The sequence below is a fragment of the Molothrus aeneus genome, chromosome 3 (assembly GCF_037042795.1).
Source record: "Molothrus aeneus isolate 106 chromosome 3, BPBGC_Maene_1.0, whole genome shotgun sequence".
Classification (NCBI taxonomy): domain Eukaryota; kingdom Metazoa; phylum Chordata; class Aves; order Passeriformes; family Icteridae; genus Molothrus; species Molothrus aeneus.
The window spans coordinates 80,977,082-80,999,170 of NC_089648.1; positions in this window are offsets into that span (position 1 = coordinate 80,977,082).

Consider the following 22,089-nt stretch of genomic DNA (forward strand, 5'->3'; position numbering starts at 1 on the left):
TCTTTCTCTAATTGAATACATGCTCAAGGAATAATTTCCTCTCATACTGAATGCAAAATGCAAAGTAATTACCTATTGATTTGATCTTTGAATTAAGTAGTGATGATAGGGCTGAGATTTCTGGTCTTGAACTAAATTTATCTTACAAGAAGAATCCAGAGAAAGTAATGAGTTTGACACCTATTCACTTCAAAGTTAATGCTAAAGTTAGACTTAGACACCCTGTAGGTAAAAATACAAATTTGTGAAGTCTAACAAGACAAAATCTAAAATGCCTTATAATTAACAAGAGTAACAAGATTCAGGACATCACATGGACAAGTCAGTCTAACTCTATTCTTAGAAATACTCTTCTTTCATCTTCCTGCCAGCTGATCAATCATAGCAACAAGGGCCAGTCCAGAGCCATTCTTGATTAAAAATCTATGGAAAAAAATCAGCAAACTTAAAAAACTGAGGAAAATAAATGCCACCTCCAAGATGATGAATAATCCTGTCCATAGAAACTGCTAGAATTTATGAAAACAAGAAAAAATTTAGCTATTAAAAGAGCACTAATTTTTAATTTTTTTTTTTTAATCATGGAAGTATATGCTTCAAGAAAGAACATAATACCTTGCCTTACAATATCTTTAGCAGTTGTTGATCTTACTGGCATTAGTCTATCTTACTGTCTTCCCAAGCAACAGTGTCCTAATCACAATACCTTGCTAGATGATTTAATCAACTTCCAATAAGATGGTAGTTGATTAATCAACAAATAATATTGTCACTTTTTTGCTGTTCTGGCTCCATGCAGTCTTCATAGTTAGTTACATGAAGAGATAGGTGCTCACAAATCAAGTGTTTTAGCTTTATTGACCATGACTTTATTTCTACTGCCTTAGATGGAGAGGTTTAGTACTAGATGAGAGGAATTCCAACCAAGCTGTCAGCAGAGTTTTCAGTCTCCAGTAGACCACCAAAATCAGAATCCTATTACAAATATTTCTGCCCTCTCACTAACAAAACAAGCCCATTTACCAATTTCTGCTTGAGGGAGATTGCATTTCATCCCTGTGGACACCAAAAGAGACCTTTCAAACACTGATAAACCCAAGCAGACACTAGACTTGGATTTAATTTATCTGGATATTCATAGGTATGAATAGAAACAGATACAACTCTTGAAAAATTATGGCTCTTCTTCTATTAAGAAATTTATTTATGAGAGATATGACTTCAGCTGTGTTCACATTCTGCACACACAGAGAAAGCTCCTTATGCCTTTCTGCTGCCTTTCCTTTTAAGACTTATACTGCTTTCAATAGTTCATGTTTTTTACTATGGGCAAGGTCCTTTCAAAAGTCTTTTTGCATGCTCATTATAGTATAAAGTATATTTTTCAAATCCTACATGCCATTTCCCTCAGCACCACTCTCCAGCTGTGTTTTTTTCCCAGAATCTTCTTTCATTCAATAAACATGAAATAGTTAGCAGGACAATCCTCTTGCATTAGCAAGAGGAGGCCCAGGAAGAAAAACAAACAAACATAAAACAAACCAAACCAAAAGAGAAAAATCAGAGTAAAGTGTTTGGAATTAAATAATTTCTGAAATATTCCAATCTTTTAGAAAAATCAGTTTATAGTTCTTTGGCACCTTGTAGCAGAAGTTCTAATTATTTCTTTCTGCAGAAGTGTAAATTCACAACAAGGCATCTATAATCCACGTACCATGTGGCATCTCCTGACAACATCCTTCTGCCTTCAGTGACTTACATTGGCTTAACCTCTGCCTATCCTCATTTGATTCTGTATTAAAATATGACTACTGAATCATTCTTTAAAGAAAAGCAGCACTGTACTCAGCATATTAATTCTGTTCATTTATTGAGGGCTTTTTTATCCTTCACATCCCCCAGCATTCCTCAGAAATATCATACAAAACCTCTTCTGAGACTCAGCATCAATGATCACCAGTCATAGAAAGTTCCAAATCCAAATTCCATTTTGAAAATTACAAGGGTTGTTCTAGATAGATTATTTATTTTAGAAAGACAAGTTTTTCTCTGAAATTCTTCTACCAAGATTCTAACAATCACTGCACTGAGGTAAAAATGACTACTTGGACCAGAGGGATTTGCTACCATGTACTTCAGTCTTGGTGACAATCTATACTATAAGCACTTTTTGAGAAATGTCTCATGAAATATCAGGCGTGCATGCCAAAGGCTAATTTTCTTCTTTTTTTTTTTTTTCTTTGTGATTTGTGCCTCAATTTGCATGGTTTTGCTCTCACTCTATAGTGCAAGTTGTCAAATAGAAGCTGTAACTCAGAATTAGCACTCTGAAGAGCTCAGATTCATTGGAAAATCTGCAAAATCAATTTAAGGTTTCATTTTCATGAAAGCTGAAGTCTACCTTTTAAAATGAGCTCCACAAAATCCAGCATAACTTAACTTTACATCTTTTAATAATGGTATTTCATAATATGTACCTAGACAGCTGTTTGCTTTACTTATACTCAAAAATCAATTAGGTATAAAGCAAAGTCTTACTTGTCTTAAAAATGTGGGAATTTTGTAAATATTACAGCATGCCTGCCTGTGGTGAGGGGGCAGCTGGAACTCTTTAAGATTCCTTCCAACCAAGTCTGCCTCCTGCTGATATGAACAACAGCCTGTAAACCTATTTGTGATCAAGTTCAGTAATTAATTTTAGTAGTAAATATGGGATTTGATCAATTTTAACAGCTTTTTCCAACCTCAGCAATTTGCATTTTGTTGAACCTAGACCAGGACCAATATTTTTTATTTTAAAAGGTGAAAAATTTGTATTTACTGTAAGACTATATCTTATTTAGGATTTTTCAAATTTCATTTCATATATTCTGACTTGAAATATATTGAATTTTTTCTAAAAATACTCTCTGCTTTTATGAAGGTCATCAAAGCACAACAAAGGATGAGTATGTTATCTTGGTTGGGCATGTGAATGTTATTGCTTTATTCTATGTAATTTAATCATCAAACTTATTCATCTCATGAGACTGTAATTTTCTTTCAAGTGCAATTATATTTCACAGTATGCCTGCTGATTAGGCAGAAACAGAAATAATTCATCAGAAAATTACAAAAAGAATTAATCATCACCAACTTGTAAAGTAAAAATACGATATTCAGCAGCCAATAAATAATTAAATCCCTTCTTTCCAAATCCACCAAAGCTTAATAGCAGGCATCTATACATGTGCCAGTAAAGAATAAGGATCATATAACCACTCATTAGGGGTTTCCATTTTGAATTGTGCAAGACAGATGGATAATTTATTGCTTGTTTCTTTACAAAGCATTATTTTAATAGAATATGTAGAAGAGAGCCCATTGTAGTATAAATATGTATTTTATTGCAAATTGTGCCTCAATCTGCAACACTAAAATCCCGAAATGGAAAAATTAAAAGGCAGTAATAAAATAAGAATTACTATTCTTACATTCGATGTGACAATCTCATAGAAAAACCAAGTCCCAAACAATTCTTTAGACAATTGTAGCCCAATCCTGTAAATACATGCACACATGTACACATTTATTAGTTCCTGTAAGGCTACCCAAAAACAGGCTTAAAAACCTTTGCAGGAGTCAGGCCTCAAGTTCAGTGTCTCCAGTCATTATGTCACTTAGAGGCAGAAATTGTTTCACTCATGGCAGACAGTTTATAAATTAGAAAAGCCCATCAGTATATTCGAAGTCCTTGTAAGAGAAAGCAAACAAAAAGCCACTTACAAGACACTAAATAGATCATTTAGATTAGAAACTAAAATGTCAGATTCCTAGAAGTTTGTCTTTCAGAACAATTTTAATTTCAACATATGTAAACTGAGATGTCTTCAGGCATCTTGAGGTTCATCACAGCCCTGATTCTGTTGTTCCAGATGAAGTCACATAACTGGCAGATACAGCACAGGAGTCAGGGCAGTAATGTACTCAGAAACAATTCATGACACAAGGTCACTCTAAAATCTTTCAAGTGGTCACTAACAATGATGGAAATCAAGAATATATATGTGCTGTTTTACTGAGGGCCTGTTCAGACTCTGGAGGAGATGACGGCAAGGGGACAGTGCAGTGCAGTGACAACAGAATTCCCCATCACAGGTTGCCAACACTTAAAAATAAATGAGATGTACAAAGGAGCTAAAAATACTGTTGAGAACTACAGAAAAATGATAGAAGTACCAGCTCTGAAGAAGTAATGGCTTTTTTGCAAAGATACACAATATTTTCATTGATCTCTGGAGACTAAATAAAGCAGAACTCCATGAGGAATAATGTGGAATGAGCCTGAAAGTACATTCTGGAGAAGAGGTAAGATTTTTATCAACAGCACCAAACATGTATCTTATATATATATTTTACTCATATAAATAACCTATTTCTATGAGATCTATCCATTAATCCCTGCGTAATAAATATATGCTAACATATGTATCTTATGTCTTCTTTTCCTCATAAATAGATATTAGCTTAAGTTCCTTGGCAAAGCTCTTAAAAAGCCCTGAAAGTAACAAAAATAGTAATTGCCAAGAATGAGGAGAGGAGAAAAGCAGTATAAGAGCATCACACTGATTAGATAATAAAGTTAAACCCAATGTTGGAAAAATCAGAAGGGATTGGCTAAAAAAATCAGCAAGTTATCTCTCAAAAGAAATAAAATATATTTTATTTAAAAGGAAATTCTAAGCTTTTGACTTTATAAATAAATATATAAATATTATAAAAGTGCATGACATAAAAAATGTAAAAATACATGACAGTCTAGATTTGTCTATCATTAAAAGTTACAGAACAGTTTTAAAACAAAACCAAAAAAAGGTTTCTTTTTATAGGTCTACCTGCACAAAACACCTGTGTACAGAATCTGTGTATTTACACATGGTGTAAATACATTTGAGATTGAATTAAGCATTTCAAATAACAAGAGATATTTTCACTGGAAAAATATATTTGCACTATATTTACAAAAATGCAATATCATTAGTAATATTTTCTATATCAATCCTTATTTTTGTACTTCATTTCACTGCTTAATTAGCGTTTTTACCAATAAAAGGTCATAATTTATTATAAATTTGCACATGTAAGAAAAGAACTAACAGCATCCAATGCTACAGTATGAATTACAAATATATGCAGAAGATTAAAAGACTGATATAAATGTAATGTGGTGTGGCTGTAGGTACTCGGAAACCTATATAAATCAGGCTATGATTCAGAAATTTACTTCACATATATTTATTTCACATCCAGCACCACAGAGTCAAGCACAAGTTTTGCACTGTTAAACCAGGGTCTTAAATATCACTAGTACTGGTGTGAGTGATAGAACTGGATCAGACCCAATGGAAATGTGGAGAAGATCAAGTCACATCCTGTGGATAAAAAAAACAATAGCTTCAGAATCTAGAGATTCAAAATGTTTTTTAAACACTGTAAAAAAAGTCATCCGAAATCTTTCAACAAGTAAAAGGCATGCAGTTCTCACAAATTATTAAATAAAAACAAGAAGTTCTGCCACATTTAGTACTATGAAAGATAATTCATATCATCTGCTGTAGCTATCCAAAATAAAAAATGATTCTGTAGCTATCCCAACCCATTCCTTAAAATGGAAACATGGAGCTGTTCTACATTATATGGCAAATGTGTGTAATTCACAGTTATGAAAGAACTAATACTCCATACTCAAATTCTTTCTGATTTCATCCTTTAGAAGGGAAGTAACAGTGCTGCCTAAACTGGGCCTTACGAAAGTTACACTAAGCTACTTGGCCCAGCTCCTTCTATACACAAAGGAGACACATGGAGGTTTTCCAGATTGAATGAATTCCAAGAGAGATTTATCTCCTTATGTCTTTTACTAAGGTGCTCACAACAGTAATACAGCTTCTGCTATGAAAATAATAGATACAACATGCAAAAAATAAATTTTCTGGACAATATTAAACATTTCACTAGTGATTTTTGTGTTTGAAAAAGAAAATGGAATGCATATAAAGGACTTTGACATTGGGAAAAACAACACTGTGTCTGATTCTGATCTCATTAACAGCTCCTTTAGATAAAATCCATATTCATAGTAAGATTAATTCTTCATTAATTGTGTCTTATAAAAAGATGCCAAATTCCTTAATATAGATTTGGAATTATTAATCAGTCTTGGTATCCCAGGCTTCTGTTGATATCTCTGCACAACAAGACCTCTTAGAAAAGACTAGAACCATTTATTTGGCACCCAGCACATTTCATAGCTGCATTGCACCATAGCAAATGTATGTTCTTGTTATTCAACTGACTTAAACTATCCAGAAAAAAGTGGCAATGAGACTAGAAGTGAAGTACATTTCTTCAGGTAACAAGACGAAAGAAGAAAAAATGAATAATAACATTTATTTGACTTCAGTAGGGTTTTTTTTCTGCACCACAGAAGTGGCTGTAAAATTAGACAGTATTTAAATAACATCAGAGCTAACTCAAACTTTCAAAATACAAAAAAGTCAACGGAAATGTCAGTGTAATCAGACCTTTCATGAGCTTCACTGATCACTTAGCTGCTTTTTCAATATCTGTTGCATCTAAATACCTATCTGACTCACTTAAATAATTATCAACAATTAGGAAGATAACCTATATTAAACCCGAAAGGGCATTCAAAACAAATCACATTTTTTGCTGGGGTCTAAATAAGATATTTATTTCAGTCTGAAAAATCATCTGAAAGTGTGACTTTTAGTTATTTTTTAAAACTAAAAAGAGTTTTAGTGTAACTAATTTAAATCAGCAAAATACCCGTCATTGCTATTAACTTACTTAATTTGTGAAATCAGTATGAACTACATCTGAAAAAAAGCACCATAGACCATAGACAAGGCTTGTGTAAGCCTTCCTACAGTTAGCAGTGTGTCTAATCCAAAAATTGTGACCAAGAAATAAAATATTCAGCCCTTCCTAGAACAGACAACACAATCTTGTTTCAAGCTGGTATTTTAAAACCCTCGATAATTTTAATACCTCAATGCAACTGCTACCTGCTTTCTTAGAACTAAATATTGGATAGGTTTTCAAAAACACTCATCTGCAAATGAAAGAGAAATAAAGGGCCCTCTTGACCTGTCTGCACTTATTATTGTATTTAAAAAAAAGTTGGTAGGAGAACTTATGTAGGAAATTCCCAATGTATTCCCTGATTTATGTTTTGAATGGCTTTGAATAAAATCTACTACTTCTATACCAGAACTTAAATTGAACATATGGTGCCACACATTTCTCTATGAAAGGAGCTATAAACTGAAGAAGTGGAACCTAAACAACTTTTCTTTCTATCATTTAATCAGTCTGCAAGTTTTACCACCCATTGTGTTACTTCCTTACATGAAAATAATTAAAATTACGGTGCTACAACTTTGACTAATTGCATTAATATGTAACAGACTGAACCAGTGTCTTGAGCTACATCTATACTTCAAAAAGGACATCGAGGAGGACTCCAGGAACTACAGGCTGTTCACCCTAAGCCCTTGGGATGGTTAAGCAGCAAACTCCCCAAGAATGTATTTCAACAGACATGAAAGACATGTACTGTTTACACTAGAATGATTTTTGACCTCCTTTAAAGTCCCATAACCCATAATATTAATAGAGAAGAAAAAATAATGTATTCAAGATTTTACTGAACTTTTATCTTTGTATTAAAGTCAACTAGAAATTCATTTCTATATACAGACACACTTTGACTTTTTTATTGCTATATTGAATTAAATTTTTAGTTATGAACATATTTTATTTTAAAAATTTGTGGCTGAAGAAGTATACATAAAATATGTTTCTCAATTGTTCAGCTTACTTAAAGTTGACTAAACTTAAGATGCCATACCAGAAAGTAGAACAATTCAGTTATCGAAAAGGCAAGTGTTCACCAAAATGCAAACTGTGTTCTTTGTGTACTGATTTAGACTGAGTGCACCTGTGTGGATGAAATTAATCAGATTTATAATTGAACTGAATTATCCAAGGTAGTTTATCTTACAGTGATGTTTTAGCAGGTGGTGGTTTGTTAACATTACTTTCTCAGATACAGTTTACAGTCTGTTCATTAGTGTCAGAACACCAAGCAGGTGCACTTCATTTGCTTGGTTTATCTGAAAATGTATTCTGATAGTTGAGCAACATGGTCATGGGACAACTTCTGCCCAAGTGATTTTGTACATGCAATGAATGGAGATGAAAATCTGCTTACATGGACACAAGTTATTAACAGGAAGCAAATTACCTCACTGAAGGTAAGAGAAAAACACAGTCCAACTTGTTGATAGTACATGTCTGAAGTGTTTTATCCAAAATATTTCAGATTTTTTTACTTGATAGAGCTTAATATGTTTCTTCAGAACATTTATGTGGTTTTTCTTACTAACCATGTCTTATTTTGTACTGGTTTTCACATGTTTACTCTATACCAAACTGTATCTTTCACTATTCTTGTAATGAGGAAAAAAGGTAGAAAAGACCCTTAAGAGAGCTTCAATGCTTACAGAGCATTGTACAGATTAGAAAACTAATGATATTCCTTGAAGAATTGGAAAGAAATACAGGAGGTGAGCCCTGTGATAATGAAGTACAGGAAAGCTATTCCTTATTTCTTTCAAATTCCCTGGCATGTGATGCCAGATCCACTATAAAACCTTGAGGTGGAGCAGGGAATCATAAATAAAAAATGACCCCATTTGATCTGATTCAGGTGGCTGATGTGCAAGAGCATTACAGCCACAAGCCAGGCAAGATTTAAGTCCAGCAAGTGGAACCCTATCAATGCATCCATGATAATGGCCCATATATTCAGATCTCTGTTGTTCTCATTAACGATTAATAACATTTTGATAGATAAGTGAGGACAATGTCCAATATTAATGCAGCAGGATGCTGAGAACCTGAGTGTATGACCTGGAAGACAAAGAGTTAAAATCACCAGAGCGAATGGAGCAAGTGTTATATGCCAACTGCTTAGGTTAACTTTTGGACCCTGGATGATAAGCAGATGCTGAGCATTCACTTTGCAGTTAAAGATCACAATAAAAACAATTTGGGTTTCAACGTTCTGAAAAATCAAACTTGGCTTCTGGTCGGCAGTGTGTGGTTCTTTGGTAACATTTACCCTGTTCCTAAAAGATCACAGACTGCAATTAGCTTCCTTTGTGTGGCACCTACATGCCCTGAATATAGCAGAAATATCCCAGCCTGTCATTAACACCTGCTACTGGTTTTCCCACTGGATACTGATGAAGTCCTAAGCAGGCTGCAGACAATGAAGAGGGACCTCAGGACCTTGGGATCTGGAGCACAAGCTGTCTTCTCTTCTGTCCTGCCAGCTGCAGGGAATGATGGGGCAAGAAATAGGAAAATCATGCAGAACAATACCTGGTTTTGAGACTGGTGTTATTAGCAGAATTTAGGGGATTTGATTATGGGTTGGTATGTATGACACTGAGCCTGATGGCAACACACAGAGTCCACGTGTCTCAAAGGGAAATAAGATCTTAATCTGAATGTAGCAGGGCTCATTAAGAGAGTTTTAACTAGATATGAAGGGGGAGAGGGACATTGCCAGTCTTGACAGACATGAGGTATGGGAAGGGGAGAACTATTGCAACCACTGAAGTAGCAAAATGAAGCTTAAAGAAGGGACATCTCCAGCAAGCACAAGTACCCAGAGGCATAACAAGAAAAATGGACTGTGGGGCATCACTTTGTACCCTCACTGGGATATTGACAGAAATGCTTCTATAAAGCCCGTGTACATAAATGCACACAGTATGGAGAACAAATAGGGAGAACTAGAGATCTGTATGCAGTCACAGGGCTTTGATCTGATTGCAGTTACAGAGATGTGCTGGGACAGCTCCCGTGACTGGAATGCTGTCATGAACAGCTGCCAGCTCTTTGGGAAAGACAGACTGGGAAAGCACGGTGGTGGAGTTCCCCTCTGTGTGAGACAACACCTGGAATTCATCAGGCTCTGTCTTGGGGTGGATGATGAGCAAATTGAGAGCCTATGAGTTAGGATAAAAGTAGTAGCAAGAGTGACCCTGTTGAGGGTGTTTGCTACAGACTCCTGGTCAGGGGGAGGGAGTGGATGAGGCCTTGTACAGAGCAGCTTGGAGCAGCCCCACAGTCACAGGCTCTGGTTCTTGTGGGGGACTTCAACCACCCTGACATGGCTGGAGAAGTAGCACCTGAAGCACAAGCAGGATGGGAGGAATCTGGAATGCATTTATGGCAACTCCCTGACACGGATAGTGGAGGTCCCCACAAGGAATGGTGTGCTCCTCAACCTTACGCTAAAAAACAGGGAGGTCCTTGTTGGAGTTGGGTCTGACAAATACCAGCAAAGCTGACCTACCATAGTTTCCATCAGCAGAGTTCCCTATTTTTCCAGGTCATGTTTGCTTATTGCCTGCTAGAAGTGAGAATAAACTATGTCATCATGTTAATTGGTAATGCAGAGATAGTACTAACTATAAAAATGGCCCACATTTGATTATTTTTCACAAATCAACAACAGAAGCTCTCATAAGGGCCTCCTCCCCCACACATTATTTTCTTCATACAAGGTAAAATGAGAAAATCCATCCCTGAGTTCAGACAGTGATGATAAAAACAGAATTAAAGGACATCATATTTTCAAAGTCATTCTAAAAATACAGCAGTTCCCTTAACATATCATTATTTTAGCTTCTGATTTCTAGATATAACTAGGAAAAGAATTTTTGTCTCAATACTAATTTCAGTATTTTTAATTTATGTTCTGATTGAGAAAGGAAAATCAAATTATAAAAATTCATAGGGGTATAAAAAGGTTTGAATCCAAAATGACCCAATTCCTGATTGAAAAAGAAAAATGGTCAATTGAAGAAGAAAAAATGGTCAATTGAAACTTACACTCTCCACTAGAAAATTGTGATTTTTAGTCACATTACATTTTCTGATACATTTTCTCCATTTTTCACATAAAATATTACCACTAAACCTACTTATTGCTCTCCATATTAGTATGACATTGTATTTATCACCATATGCGATTTTCAAAACCTTTATAGAGGCATTGCTTGTAGGCTTTCTTATAGATGCACAGGTTGGGAGATTTAAAATTCCAAATATGTCAGTACCCCCACACATAACAAACAAAGTAAGAAAGAACTTCATCCCAAAGACGTTACTTACTAAGTATATGCTTGTAACAATAGTCCAGATTTATTTATGCTGGATATGTACTTCCTGAACTAGTTTTTTCTAGATGAACTTATGCTTACATTTAAAATATGCATTTACTTACCCCAAATTTGCAGTACTTCTTTTAGCCTGCTACCCAGAATTCTTCTGTTCAGAAAGCAGTAACTGTGTTTTTAATTAAAACTTTTCCTGAATATCCTCAGAGACAGAGTATCCCCTTCAACCTATGCCAAAAAGCATATAGCAGTTAATCCACTGAATATTTAATTGAAATCCCATTATCAGCATTTTCAACATTGGTTTCACTTGGAATTTTACCCATTGAAAATGCATGAATAAATAATATTTATTTCCACATATGCAACTGCTGCAATCACAAATTCTTTCAAGTAACTCATACATTTTTTAAAGGGTTTTAATTATTTCATTGCCATTCCTACCACTTTTTCTAAGAATTATAGAAATATACCAACCAAAGTGCCAGTAGTATATGTCTGGATATGCTGAATCATATCTGAAATTTTTGCTATAAATATGTATGGTTATATCTGCATTTGTGCATGAATATGCACACTTATACCACACAAATACAGAATACCAAATTCTATCTTTGGATTCAAGTTTGAGATCAAGACTCGAGTTTTGCTGGAATCTATCTCCTAAGTACAAGGAGATAGCATAAGTGTCTTTGCCTTTCCTCGTGACAGAAAATGCAAACCCAGTGAGTTCAGCTTGTAGCAATAGTGGTAGGCAAGGTGGGCTACAGCAAAAGAGACATGAAATAGAAGACTGTCTTGAAGTCCAATAGCTAGTTCCCAGCCTGAGGGACCATTATGTTGTATTTCCTGCAATAGTAGGCATTTACTTAATCATACAATGAGAACATAATTTCAGTTAAAAGCAAGTGGAAAAGATTCATGACCAACTCCCACAATTCAGTGTCTTAGGATAATATAATAAAGCCCCAGTTTAAATCCATTCATACTAAGGGGTAGGACTAGTAACACCCACCTTGCCCTTATCCGTTCAGATGATGCACACCTGGAATTCAGGTTTTTGTGGATCACAGTCTGAGATTCCCTATTTTCCATGTGCATTCTACAGAAGGCTTAAGTGACCATGCTGAGACTAAAACCATGACTGAAAAAACCATGCTTAAAAAGTATATGCTATAATTATGATCATAAATCTCCTTTGTGAATCCTGACTAATTTTTTCAAATCGTTGAGTAAACTAATAAATTGCCTCAGCATCAAGCAGCATAGCCCTTCCCAGATCTCAGTCTCAACATTAATTTTCTGTGGGTATATTTATGTTCACATAGTCAAAACAGTGACAGCGCTATCTTTAAAATTAGACCTGCTTCTCTTTCTCAATTCATTGACTTAAGTGTACATAAAATCAGTGTAGGCATTCTTTCAAGCATAAGTAACACACAGACAAATGATTAATGACAGAGAAATTCTGACATAGCAGCTATGCTTTTCAGATTCATCTTTATCTCATAAAACATGTGGTATCATTTTATTCAACTTGCTAAAGTCAGTTATAAAGCACACACTATTTTTGATTAAGCCAAATTTTCTGCCAGGGAATTCATCGCATGACCCCTAAGAGGTGCCTTTTCTCTTCCAACACTGTTAAACAATGAGTCAATTCTAAGTCATGTTTGTAAAAGACAAATTACTATTAAAGGTAGAATGAAAATAAATATATTCTGATAAAAATACATACATAAACAGACTTATTTCAAGTGCTTCCGTAAGTGTTCACAAGAAAATCCGTGTGGTTGTATTGCATTTTCTTTCTTGGTTGCAAAAGGAAAAAAGGAGTGTTGGTTGTATACACTAGTTAAGTCAAATGGATTTAAATTTTCAGTTGAAACTGATTTAATGATGTTGGCATTTCATGAGTTACTCCTCTAATAATGACAAAAATTTGATTACTGAACCCTACAGGACTCCCATCATCATTTAATCATACCAATATCCTAAGCAAACAGTTCATTGAAATTTCAGCCACATCAGAACGAAGCAAAAAACCTCACCGTTCCACCTCTTAATCAAAAACTACATTAAATGGTTTCATATTCAGAATCAAATGTAGAATGCTTCACATTCTGCATGAAAAATCCAGCTTGCATTTAAAATAGGCAAACACATTTAAAAAACAAGGAAATCTAACATCAGTCACAGTACTGCTGGTATGTGCTGTAATTTCTACTTGCACCTTCTCAGGTGGAACCTACATACATAAAAACCAATTTAGCTCTTCCTTGCAGACTTTGTATACTAGTCTTTTCTAACACTTTCCTCATTCTTGTTTCATTCTAACTTTTACTATTAAATTAATCTTAGTTATTTTCCTTAATTTAAAATTATATTCAGTGTTAATATACAAAGAATTAAATACTAATTCTTTTATTTATGAATCAAAATACCTACAAAATATTATTTACATATGTATTATTAAACAAAATATCTGATCAGAAGGCCTTATTCAAGTCAAAACTCTGCTTCAGGCATAGGTATACACTTCAGCAAGGTTTTTACTTAAATAAGAGCTGGAGGGTCTGGCTTAAAGTAGTAAAATAATGAATTATGCTAATTTCTTATTCACAAAGACATTCAGCTCTTATAAATAATTTAACCAAATCAAAATTACTGTTGGTGTATGAAAGTGAATTAGAACAAGCGTAGGGAACAAAAGTATCACAATTACAATACTAAAACCATTATAACCTTATCCCACTACAGACTAACATTTATCTTTTAAGATTATTAAGAAAATGTTCATTTTAAAGAAGCAAAGTATTGTAACATAATTTTCAATCTTTTTTAAAATTTAAATGAATTTAAACAAGCATCTTCACCAATGGAAACACAAACACATTTTGTGCATTTTTTAGGCTTTTAACAAAATCAGTAGTTCTTTCTTCCTCTGCTCCTGCCACATAGGCTAAATATGCTGGGCCACATTCAGTTCATATCCTTCAACAGGCAGACACTGCAACTGCATTTTGACTAACAGAGGACAATAAGCAGTAGTCTTTGATCCACTGAGCAAATGCTTTGAATAGAGTAATAAACTCTTATCTATGAAAACACAGAAGTTTTACTTTTCAAAGTCAAATGCAAATGTGTTGGATTGGATAAAAAGGGTTTACACACAAATATTCATCAAACACATTGACTAAAAAAGGATAAGAGGCAAAGAAATAAAAATTAACTAGGAGGCTTTGTTTGAGAAGAATGCTGCAATGCTTAGAGAAAAGTACAAGGATCTTATTAATTAAATTAATAAAATACATATTTGGAAACGACTCAATACATTTATACATTAAAAAAATCATATAACAGAATAAAAATAAACAAAAATAAAGACATAACATTCTAGCAATGTAAAATAGTTTTCTGAAAGATTGATCTTATGCATATTGGTTCTCCAAGCAAAGAAAAATATTGATGTAGTCCCATGGCTGTAATAAAGAAAAATGAACATCATGATTGTGTATAACAAGTATACTCCAAAAATGAGCACATTCTTACATAAATATTTATTGTGCCCTCATATGCATACTTAACATTCTTTACTATTTATTTTAAGAGTTTCTATTTTTTGTCTAGTGTCTTTGTTTCCATTTCTGAATTCTCCAGCTCTATTTCCATTTTCTATATTCTGCATCTGCCTATCCCATGCTTTACTGAATTATAAGCTTGCTATACTTTCCTTCTTTCTTATTCTTCCTCTCCTTTCATGGTCCATCTTTTCCTACTTTACCATCCAGTGTAATAACAATATACTGCTGTCCACTTTGCAGCTATCTGGCAATGAGTTACTGTGGTAAAGATCATCTCAAAAAACCAGTATGGATATAAAATGGCAGCACATAATCTCAATTGACCTTACACAACGGGTAGTCAAATGTAAACAAGTTGAAAACAGCTTCATACACACAAAAGAATAAAGTAGGAAACTAAGTTATAAAAGCTGATAAACCTGGTGCTGCTTTTAGTTGTAGTGGGCAACTATCTTTTAGACTTTGTTGCGGTTTTTAAAATTATGACCGGCAAAATCAATTGTGAAGTAACTGCACTTTATTGCTAAAGCTTGTGTGAACTTTCTAGTAAAATCTTAACTTTGATGTTACTTGATGAGCAGCATCTCTTCTGTGAACAAGCAGAGGGCTTCACCTTTCTGTACTGTCAGTCTGGCACCTTTCGCAAGCTTTGAGTCCCCTTTAAAAAACAAAAATAAAGATTTCACTGTCAAAACAGGTTTGACCTGACAGATTAATTGAGTGAGAGATTTCAGAGATGAAAACAGTTCATTGCCCTTCAGCAATCTCTCTCATTTGGGCTGAAACTGAAAGACAGTAGCATATTTAATTAGATGCTTTTGTAAAAAATAAAGAAACATAAAAGTTATCTTTTGTCTCAGTCCCTTCCAAACATAAATAAAGATAAAATAAAATACTACTTTATCCTGATTTGTACATTTTCCATTCTCCCCCACTATTTTTAAAGTATCTACTACTCTGACTTACATGTTTGGGCAGCTTATCTAATATAGTAACACTATAGACATCTTTAATATAAAATAAAATAATTATTTTTTGGATGCTTTAAACAACACAGATGTAATGCTATAACATTATAAAATTGTGGAGAGATAGAATGTAAGAAAATAAAGATAGTGCAGAAGGTAGTCTCAGACCTGAGGAGTTGCAGCTGTACTAATCACCAAAGATTAGGAACAGGCCTGCCCTTAATAGGCCACAGCTGTGTCCAGTAAGAAGGAGTGCTACAAAAGAGTGGGTTAGGTGGGTGAGGAGAGAGTTGGAGTTTGTTGCTTGTGCTGTAAGGAGGTGCCCATGAGAAATCACTGAGAAGGTATGGAGCTTTGCAATAAGATGAGAACAATTGGGAAGCCTAATGTGAATCCATGGTGATTTGGGTAGAGAACTGTAGAGAGGGCAGTAAGGATGTGATTCTGGCATCATCCCATGGTGGTTTGGGAAAAAGGACTTAACTATTAAACTGACATGATCCTGTGGTGATTTGGGTAGAGAACTGTAGAGAGAGCAGTAAGGAAGTGATCCTGTGGTGGTTTGGGAAAAAGGACTTAAATATTAAGTGATGTGATCCCAAAGTGATTCAGGAAGATGACTGCAGACCTAAGAGAAATAAGAGAGTGGAGTCAGGCAGACCAAGAGCCTGAGACCCTAAAAATCTAGATGAGTAGTAGCCAGGCAGACCTGAGCCTGAAAGAAATGCAGGTGGAGCTGAGAGCCTAGAAGTCTGGATGATGTATGAGATACTACACCAAAGAAGAAGAATGCTGGACATGAGGAGTGGACACTACAAACTTTGCTTATTTGGCGCATTGGAGCGAGCCCTGTGCCCCTGCTAAGGTATGGCCACAGTCCAGAAGGGACCCAGGACAGTGCTGGGTTCCCCCTGAATGGCAGTGTGTGCAGCAGGACACAGGAGTGGCATGATAGAAGTGGCAAATGGCACGGCCAGTGCCTCAGCAATAGCATGGCCCCTGAGGAGTACAGAGGGAAATTTGCAAAGTTGCTGCTGCATGAGCACTGGAACAAAAGCAAGATGGAGCTCTGAGAGGCAGAGTCAGAGCTGTACAGACAGTATGTAAGAGAAGCCTTCTAAAACTGTATAGTGACCATCTCCACAGTAACCCGGTGTGATTTGGGATTGGGCTGTAGAGCAAGGTGCAGCCGGAGATGGAGCCCAGCGAAGCATTGAGAGCAGCAGGGGAGGCTGCCTGGTCTGGACCTGACAGATTTTGACACCTGGAGCACAGGTGAGCTGCTGGGGACACAATGGGAAATAACAGATCAAGTGAAGAATAGATTGTTTCATCTACATGGAAAACAGAGCAGGGCAAGAGAGGCTTGCAGTGGCTAACTAATACGAAAAAGAACTGTAAAAGGAAGAGAATTATTAAACCAGCAGTGGGAGCTGGGGACAGAGTAGCTCTATCATTCTGTACGGTGTATTTGTTTGCTGATGAAACATGTGCATTTTGTTTGTGAATTGCAGCTGTTAATCATTGATTAGGTATAAGTGTAAAAGTTTATATTCCATAGCATAAGTACACTCGACAGATACTGGATTGATGTTGTTCAAGTTCAATAGCTATTGATAAAATTACGTAACTCTTGATTTGTTACTATCCTAATACATAGCCTTTAACTTCTTCTGAGTTGCCTTATGAAGTTGTACAGCTATTGATATTGTCAATATTCTAGAAGTGTAAGTGTAAGAGTTTCTGATAATATGTAATGTAAGTTTGAGTAATGAATCAAGGTCAGCATACAAACACATTCCAAAGTTAAATAGAAATTACACCAAAGATGTTTGTACTGTGTTTACTATCTTTTGTAAAGGGCCCAGCAAAAGATAGGAAACACATTATTAGTGTATGAAAAGCCTTAGGTTGATGTTCTAGACTGTGAAAAGCAAAACTAAATCAGAACTTAGAAATGTATGTTCTTGCTGTGACCTGTTGCCCGAACATCTGTATTGTTAGTCCTAAGTGAGATATGTGAATATGTTATAATATCAATTTACTCAAACATATATCTTTCCAGAGATGCTACAACTTTGTAATTGAAAGAAAAGGGGGAATTGCGGAGGGATAGAATGTAAGGAAATAGTGCAGAAGGTAGTCTCACACCTGAGGAGTTGCAGCTGTACTAATCACCAAAGATTAGGAGCAGGCCTGCCCTTAATAGGCCACAGCTGTGTCCAATAGGACAAGTGCTACAAAAGAGTGGGTTAGCTGGGTGAGGGGAGAGATGCAGTTTGCTGGTTGTGCTGTGAAGGAGTCAGTGCTGCAAGGAGCTGCCCATGAGAAATCACCAAGAAGGTATGGGAGCTTTGCAATAAGATGGCAACATAAAATAGCTCTTTCTTTATTGTAACTATTGTAAAAATGCCTAAGATGTTAGGGTATCCATGCATATAAAATCCCTATTAATTAAACTAAATATAAGGAGAAATTAATGCAATGAATCAATTTGATGAATTAATGATTTAATGACAACATCATGATCATGAGCTTACAGTAGATGCAACCATTTTTCATATTTGGTCTTCTCTATTGGTTTTTTAAACTATACATGTTCCTGTTTATTAAAGTTTTTACTGAGAGAAATTATTTGCTCTTAATGATCATTAATATAATTTCTGATTTGCCAGGATAGATAGAATCAGCTCAGCTTTTTAAACTGACAGGCTCAAGGTTCTATTAAAAATGTATATACATCCATTCAGTATGATACAAAAAATTCAACACAACACATTCCAACTCTGCCAGAAAGGAAGCAAAACAAAACCCTGGTATTTTCTCAGGCTCACTTTTGAGTAGCACTCTGGTATATCCAATTCTGCTTATTCTCTACCATAACATTAATATTTGAAAACCAAATCAATCAAACAAAAAGTTGCATGAGTTCATGGGTGAGTGGCCCTGGTTTGGTTCCACTATTTTATTAAGAGTTTCAAGGAGTAGTAGAAACATAAATCCCTCTGGTAGAGACTCAGCATATTCCCCCACATTATCCAACCAGCCTACCTGGCTGCTTGAGCAAAGGAAATCCAAGAAATTGGTCTGACTTTTCCCTAGGGAGGAGCAAAATCACAGCAACTTTCTAATGTGGATTTATGAGAACCTTATCTCCACCTGTGTGTAGTTAGGTGATCCTCTGGTGTTAATCAGCCAAGTGACTTCTGTTAAATTTACATTCCAGCATGGAACAGCTTCAGCAGATTTTAGCAGTCCATCATACCTTTGAATCTTTATAGATAATAGCAAAGAGGATATTGTAAATATGTTTTTTCTTTACATTCTAAAAACACTTTAAATCTTGGAAGGGGGAAAACAAGAACTTCAAGAGAAATAGAAATTTAGGAAAATCAAGAATGACAAAACTATTTTTAAGTGTATTTATGAAACACAAAGTTTATGTTCTTTACCTTCTAATAGCATCAGATACTTCTGGTATTTGAAGATGAGTTGTGCTGTACAGTGGCATTCAGTGGTACTAGGTATATTCTTTTCATTACTTTATATCTGCAGAACAGAGCTTATATGTATTGTCTCTGAGATCTATAGAGATCCAGGTGTGTGCAGCATCTACAGAAAAAAGAAAATCTGTATTAAAAGCTTAGGATTAGAAGAGATTATCCATGTATTTAAACAGTATTTCTTGTGCAGGTTCATTAAACTGCAGTTAACATTATACTAAAGAAAATTCACAGTTCTACCGTATTCTGTAATCCCAAATGGTTGGGTATGTGTGTAAGATAGAGAGTAGTTCTGACAAGCACAAGACTGAAATAATATTAATTCCACATCACTTAATCTCAGAATTTGATTTTTGCCTTAATTCAACACCTATATGTTACCTTTTTCCATAAAAGTCTGGTTTTCATTTTTCAAGTGCTATTTTTGTATTTTAATGGATATTCCTTGAGGTCTACTGAAGGTTCCTGGTACTTGGCTTTGCTGACTAATGAAACATAAACAGAAATTGTCAAAAGAGAGACTAAACAGTTTGGATATATTGATAATTATGCCAAAATAATTTGTTTCCAATTGTATTTAGTGTAACCAGTATCAATGTTCTGCTTTATCACATCCGTAATCTTTTCTACTTTGATTTCTAAATTTATTTTGCCTTTGCAAAAGTGAGAAAGTAACTGCAGCTCTTATGCCCACATTCTCATATTTCTGTCACTGTGTAAAATTACTAACTGCAGGTAGCATGCATAGATCCTGTTAAGAAATGTTAAACTATTTTTGCTACATTTATGAAAAAATAAATCATTTCATGCAAAACTACAATTTGTTCTTTCAATTTCAAATAAGTCATTAACAATTTGTTATGGCTCCTTTCAAAATGCAGGTAACATATAGACTACATAGTATTTTTACATGCTACTCAGTTGGAAGGACAACATAGCCAATATGTCCCCAAATTCTCATTGTGGCCCTACTTACCACTAACTTCAGTAAGGGGTTATTCCCCTTCTGGGTTCCAGTTCCCACTTCTGAAACTATTTTAGTCCTCACACAATAGTAAATATCAGAACTAAATAGTATACATCAGGATTGTAAACCATCCAGAATTCTCACAATTTCCTTTTACTTTAAGAAAAGCTGCATGTGGCACTCAGTGCCATGGTCTGGCTGCAAAGGTGCTGTTAGGTCATGGGTTGGACTCAATGATCTCAAAGGTCTTTTCCAACCTGATTGATTCTGTGACTCTGTGATGCTGAAAGGCTTGCTGTGACTAGACTTAGGCTGGTTAGCAATGCAAGAATTGCATCAGGCCAAGTTTTAATGCCCCAATGGATTACAAGTAGCCAAACTTGTGTAATATCAGTGCAGTGATATTTCTAATATTATGATTAACACATATGACACTGTTATATATACTAGCAGAAAACAAGAGTGAGGAAAAAATGAGAAAAAGCCAGCTTTGTAATAATAGAAATGATTGCTATAAAAATCCTATTGAAGGCAAAATGTAAACTAATTTTCATAATGAAAATATGTCTTTATTTTTATAATGTGATCTTTCACATGAAGAGAAATTTTAGAGAATGCAGCTATGAATTTAGGTATGATACAGAAAATTGTAATAAAAACCTATAAAATATTAAGTGAACCACAGATGGCATTCATCTTATTTCAGGAGCAGCAGAATAACCAATAAAATTCCAACATAGATGGAAATAAATGTAACTTTTATTATAAAATAGATACTTTCCATGCAGTTCTTACTGTTTAAAAAACTAATATCTCAGTAACATTTAGAGAAGAATTATGTTTATGCACAGCTACATTAACTTATTAACTGAAAAATTTATGAGATAAATCCAGCCTAGAAATCAAACTTTGAATGACAACATTAAAGGCAATATTCCTTTATTGGTAGTACTGAACTCCCTCCATGATCACCCAGCTCTCCCCAGGTGAGAAAAAGGTGGGTCTCAGGTTCAGGTACTCTGTGGCCTCATCACTCTTCACTGAAGTGCATGCTGTGGGTTTGGTGAAACCAATTAAGCTCAGAAAAGATTAGGATTTCAGGACTCCCATTTTCCAGTTCAGGCCTTAGACAGCTAAATACTTTATGAAAATATTTCTCCCTTCTCTTTGAGCCTTTTCCTTGTGTTTTCTAAAAGAGGAGAGTGGTCCAGCTGCCTGTACTCAAATGGTAATGGGACACAGACTAGGAAGAAAGTATTATACCATGAATCTCCATTTATCCATGGTGACTCTTTCAAGGTTTCTTGCCAGCACCTTACTCTAAGAAATTGGCAATATTTCCAATGCATTCCTTTTATTAGTATATTCTCTAGCTGGTTTATGCAGCATTCTGCTGTAAGTCCCATCATGCAAAGCCCACAAATTTCCTTACATGTTCTTCTCCAGCAATAGTTGCACTGATTGCAGCACAGTCCTGCACTACAAAGAAAGGCAGTTCTAATAAAACTGTGATGAAAACTGCCTAATCCATTTAATCAAGCCTACTCTGAATGGAAAGAAGATTTAGCCAGTAGAGTTAAGAAGGTAACTAGCTCAGGAGCACAAACCAGCAAGAGGAGCAGGCTGGAGGCAGCAGCCTCTTCAGTGCCATTGCTACAGAGAATGACTGATGCTCTGGCCTAGGCATGAGTTACAGCTTCTAAGCCAGGTCCAGATGAGTTCATTGGCCATGTCCCAGCTCCATGTCACCAGACATGTAATCTGAAAAATGCATGTGCACCTTGCTCTGGTTGCCTTATGAAAGGGGAC